At 33.9% G+C, this 6,099-nt stretch overlaps 1 non-coding gene across 1 annotated transcript; it reads left to right on the top strand.

Moving 5' to 3' along the window:
- The first annotated feature begins 3,597 nt into the window (after window positions 1-3,597).
- On the top strand, window positions 3,598-3,702 carry LOC143675295 (U6 spliceosomal RNA). Its single transcript, XR_013171532.1, has one exon. It is a non-coding gene; the product is annotated as a U6 spliceosomal RNA (small nuclear RNA).
- The last annotated feature ends 2,397 nt before the right edge of the window (window positions 3,703-6,099 follow it).

Below are 6,099 nucleotides of genomic sequence, written 5' to 3'. Positions count from 1 at the left end.
AGAGAACAATCTTACTTTGTGCCCAAAATAAAAGAGCTGACATTTAAAAAAATGTGCCTAATAGTTATCATAATCAACCTTTCTGGGCACAAATACATGGTTGCTTTTCCTTTCTGCAAGCAAATGATACTTGTCCCCTTTCCAATGGTGACAACCCCAAAGTCCAGTCTAATCACTGCATTAGACTAAAATTCCAGTATGTGCTCCTCTTGGTCTGGAAACCCTGGACCAAAATGACAAGTCATCTATACCCCACACTCCAGATAGGCAATTATAGAAAAGGATCAAACGATCCAAATAAACATCTCTATCCAGAAAAGAGAAGAAAGGAAACTATTCTCTAGTCACTGGCCCAAAGCAATTTGGAAATTCTACAAAGCAGCTATATCAATGGTATTCTACCCTGGTGGTGGGAAAGCGCTTTCATTGGCACTTGGTTCCACTTCCTAAAAGTAGTTCTTAAGCCCTTGGCTATCTTGGCTCCAACTTCATTGATAACCTTTCTTTTATATTATTATTCTTGCCCGTATCTGGAGAGGTTTTGCAAGACTGCTCTTGGGGAGTGATCAACTTTCTCAGCTGCTTTCCTGGATTATGGAATTTTGGTGGCCCAAAGGTGGTTTTTAATATTGAACAGATAGAATCTCTCCCAGTTAAAGTTTACAACTCTTGCAGCCATACAACTCCGTAAAACTTAGTCATCCTCGATCCATTTGATATCAGTCAATTCCGATTACCCAATAGACACACTCACAATTGATTTTGAGACACACCTTTCCTCTTTAGACTTAACTGTCAGTACCTTTAGTCTATCTAGATTCACTGATAGAACGATACCCATGTTATCTTTTCCTTGATCATTTTGTGCATTTATAAGGATTACTGATGACCACATTAACCTCTCATAGGTATGCTTTTAAAATAGTGTGATTTGCACACCCTTGATTTGGGACTTATTTTGAGGTTGAATTCAAATTGGTCTTTGGTATGCAAAGGTTTTGATCTTTTACTGTTTAGAGTTGAGAATCAGTGACTTCTTTCAACCTGACAGTTCCTACATTTCTGGGTTCTCCTGATTAAAAAACACCTGGCTAATATTTTGCAAGTTTGTTTTTTTCTTATTATAGCTTATCAAATACAGGAAAGAGTAACCAATATATACTACTAATGTTCTTATTTCCTACATCTTTGACTAAATCTTGCTAGCTCATCAGAGATGCTATTGCAGGAGACAGTTTATCAAATGTTCCACCACTACACATTATGACTTTTGTCACTCCAGCCCCCAATATCAATTTCTCCCTGCCTATTTCCTAGCCTCAGTGTTGCACATATTACTTTTTCATTATGGCAGCACCCAACTTTTAATACTAATTAATATTATAAGTAGCATTAATGTTATATGGTAAGTTGGACATTTTTAAAACAACACAAGTATCTCAATGTCCATGACAGTGTGTTTTGCTTGTTCATGTTTCCTGTTCATCATAGAGATCTGCTCATCATATTCACTTCGGAAATCAGGCTGGCAGAAGCTCCATTTCAAAACATGCTTCTACAGTCAGAGTTGCAGACAAAGGATCACATGGAAATCCACCATCTGATTCTTAAGCCTTTGACTAGGAAGTGACACTCATCATTTTCATTGGTCAAAGTAAATCACATGGCATGTGAGGAGTCCAATCTTACTCAAGTTCGAAGTTAGGAATTGATATTTGTTTGAAAAACCCTATGATGTCACGTATCACTTCTATGAAAAAAGAGTAGGGGTCACAAATTAGAATAGGAATTCATGTATAGGATGAATCAAAATTAGAAGAGACGCAAAAACTAAAAAGGAAAAGAAAAACTGCCATTTGTTGAATTATTTATTGAATGTATGTGCTTAGCAGAAATTCTAGGATAGATATCTAAAAAGCTATACAAACTAATAAGAAACTGCTCAAGATGCAGTTTGTCAAGAGGCTAGTACCAGTGTATCTTAGTACTGTTAATAGGCAAATAAAAAATATAATGGAAAAAAGTATTCTATTCATAGTAGTCACAAAATAATTAAATTATCAAGAATGATTAAAAAGAAATGTGCTAGAGAAAGATCTAAACAAATCAAGTGACTATATTTCCATTTTAATTTCAGATTTTGCATGTCCTTACTGAGTATTATAGAGAAATCAATTCTTTTCATAATCTTCTATAAAAACAATATCAAAAGATTTATTATGTACCTGAAAGGTTTATAGTGTTCCCATGGAAGACAAGAACATAAAAATCTCCATGAGATTTTTGAAAAAAAAAAAACACTGAAAAGGAGTTTCCCCTATCAAAATATATAAAAATATTATATAGCATTATCCATAAACTAGGAATTAAGTTTTAAAAATAGAATAATCTGGGAGAATAATAATGCCTGCATCAAAATCTAATTTGTGCTAAGCTTGTTTTAATTAAGAGGACAATAGTTGTTTATTCAAATCATGCTGTGAATATTGTCACCCATTTCAAAAACCCTCTGTCTCTACACATGTACAAAGACATATTACAGAGAAAAAAGAAAAGGAAATCATACAATTGTGAGAAGGTATAAATGATTACTTTTACAGTGTTAAAGTTAAAGGCCTTTAAGTTAAAGCCCTTCCAAAGGAACATTCCAAACCTGGAAGACATGAAGGAGAGTGTTGACAAGTTTTACATCAAGGAAATTATAATATGTATAAGAAAAAAGACATCGTTAGCTAAGTTGAAAACAAAATGACATTCCAGAAAACTATTTGTAACATTTAATAGAAAAAAATATAATATCAAGCCTATACAATATCTTCAACAAATCAGTAAGGAAAAAAAAACACAATGTAGCACAATGGAAAATAGGCAAAAGATAAAAACTAATGGTTGAAAATAAAGAAATCCAAGCAAGTAGTAGATAGTCATTTTTACAAGTAATCACGAAAACTAAAAACAAGTGTTAACACCACTTTTGTACTTTATATTGGCAAAAACGGCAAATGTTAAACAATCAGTGGGAGAATGCAAGGAAGAAGGTACTCTGATACACTGTTGGGTTGAGGGTAAATATTTGAAATACGTTAGAAGGCAATTTGATAATATCACTAAAAAAAATTATCATGCACAAATCCCTTGCTAGAAAACCACAAAATAGCCTTTCTTGAGCATTTCATGTCTGTATCATATCTAATCTTAGTTTCTCAATATGAGTATGCATTATAATTGTGTTTGCAATAGTAAAACATTGTAATCATTACTCAATAGGTAAAGATAAAAATACACAATCAAGGTATATCTATAAAATCAAATACTTTGCAATTAAAAAATAATAATTTAGATGTCCAAAGACATATTAATCACTGAAAATAGAAAGTTGCAATGATCCCACTTAGAAATAGAGAATTATAGCAAAAATATCTGTTTATGTGCACCAATACATAAAAAGAGAAACAAGGACACATTCTGACTTCCTTACAGAAGATATGGTAGACAGAGTAATTGGAAAGAGGGAGGGAAATAATTAAGATCTCTCTATTATTACTTTGTATGCTATGTTTGGATGTTCTACAATAATATTAAAAGTCAATTGATAGCGTGCTCGCTTCTACAGCACATATACTAAAATTGGAATGATATCAAGTATTAGCATGGCCCCTGCGTAAGGATGACATGCAAATTTGCCAAACGATCCAAAATTCTTATAAAAAAAAAAAAAAGTCAGTTGATGGAGACTTCTGCTTCTTTCCCAGGCAGAATTGAACAAATGGAGTTACATTCCAGCTTGAAAAAGCCATTAAAAAAACACAACTATACGAAATTACGGTCTCAAATTATAGATATTAGACAATGATAAGGACTCCTGAGAGAGAAAGAAAATAAATGAGATAGAGCATATATTGCCTCAGATTGCTACCTTGAAAGGCAAAGAAAGGCAAAACACAGGTGGGCCCTGGCAGGTTCACTGAGTGGAGGAGACAGTCGAGATTCCGGGGAGTCCAAAGTGGTTAGAGTTTGCAAGACTGAATATTGGAGGGGAGAAAAGCTGCACAGAGAGGGGACTCTGGAGATCCACAGAGGGTTCGCCATGAGTATTCAGCCAAGTACTTATCAGTGTAAGCGTGTGGGAAAACTACCAGAGTTTGAGGAAAGAGCTTCCCAAAAGATAAGCAGTAGGTGTAGCTGGTGTTCACCCAGTGCTGAGAAAAGTGCCTGTTCCATTAACCCCCGACTGGAAAACTGCAATATTCAAGGGGCATTGGATGGAATGCGCAGAAGGGTCTTGCCTCAGAAATTGGGAATAATGAGCCTTAGACTGAGCACTGCTCCTATCTCTCCTGACAAACCCTAGAAGGCCTGAAAGTTATAAAACTTTCTCCAGGTAACTTAATTGTACTCAGAATAAATCCCAAGAAAATTTATGAGAATAAAAAATTATCTCATACTCCAAAAGGTAAAATTCACAAGATCTGACATTCAATCAAACATTACCAGGTGTGCAAAGAAGCAGGGATCTGCAATCTAAAATAAGGAGAAATATTGATTAATCAAATCCAACCCAAAACTGACACAGATATTAGAATTAACAAAAAGTACAATAAAACAGTGATGATAACTGTATTCCATATGTCCAAAAATTTTAGTTGAGAAGAAGAAATGTAAAAAAAAAAAGACTCAAACAGAAATTTTAGAGGTGAAAATGTGTAAAGGTCAGTAAGCCTGAAGACATACGATAGAAATCATAAAAAAAAAAAGAGAGAGAAAACAAAATTAAAATAAAGAAATGAAAGGAGCATCACTAAACTATAGGAACACTTCAGTCTACCACATGTGGAATTGGTGTCCTGAAATGAGTAGGGGTAGTGAAAGAAAACTATGTCAAGAACTAATAACCAAAAATTTCCAAATATAAGAACGATAAACTCATAGATCCAGGAAGCTCCCTGACTCCCAAGCATAAGAAATATCAATTATATCAACACACCCCATAATCAAAACCAGTGATAAAGCAAAAATCTTAAAAGCCACCAGAGGAAAGGAAAAAATACACATTAGATATCCAGGAACAAAAACAAGGATGGCATCAGGTCACTTTTCAGGAACAATGTGAGAAGATAGTGGACACCATCTATCAAGTACTGAAAGAAAACAGTTGTTGATCTAGAATTCATATTCAGCAAAAATTACTTCAAAAAATGGTTACACCTGCCTGCATCAGAAATGCACCACAGCCACAACGCATTTGTTGTAGGCAGGAGGAAAATGACACCAAAATAATGACGAGCACTAGAAATGTTAACTCCATGGGTATGTCTGTATATCCTTCTTGTTATTGAAATATCTTTAAAAAAAATTGACGGCTTAAAAAAAATAATAGCCATCAGGGGGTGCAAGGGTAGTTCAGAGGTAGAATTCTCGCCTGCTATGCGGGAGACTGGTTTGATTTCCCGACCCATGCACTTTCCACAACAAACAAGCAAAGCAAAGCAAGAAAAAACAAACAAACAAAAATGCAACAGACGGTGCTGCAATAAGGGATACTCACATGGAAAAAAGAATGAAATGTGACCCTGGGCATATAGCATAAAAAAATAATAATAATAGTCATTGACTGAGAAGTTTATAATATATATGAAAGGAAAATATATGACAACCATAGCAGGAAGGGCAAGAGGGGAAAAATGGAAGTTACTAATGTAAGTTTTTTGTGCAATGTCAGATGTAGAATATTATCACTTGAAGGTATCCTGTAATGAACTAAGGATGCATACTATAAACTATTAAAGTAAAAAATAAAGATTTATAAATAATAGGCCAAAAAAGGAGAAATAAAGGAATTGTAAAAAAAAAATCAGTAAATTAAAAAAAAAACACAGCAGAAAGTGCAGAATATGTGCCAAAAAAAAAATAAATCTCAGTAAATTTAAAAAGGTTCATGTCATACAAAGCATGTCCACAAAACACAATGGGATTCAATTAGAAATTAATAGCAGAAAGATATATGGGAAATCCCCAAATATTTAAGAACTAAAACTGAATTGATGAACTTGTATAATTGAAAATCGTTTAAAATATTGAAAAGAACAAAACTGCTAGAGC

The sequence above is a fragment of the Tamandua tetradactyla genome, chromosome 2, assembly GCF_023851605.1.
Source record: "Tamandua tetradactyla isolate mTamTet1 chromosome 2, mTamTet1.pri, whole genome shotgun sequence".
Classification (NCBI taxonomy): domain Eukaryota; kingdom Metazoa; phylum Chordata; class Mammalia; order Pilosa; family Myrmecophagidae; genus Tamandua; species Tamandua tetradactyla.
This window is presented reverse-complemented; position numbering and strand designations above follow the sequence as displayed.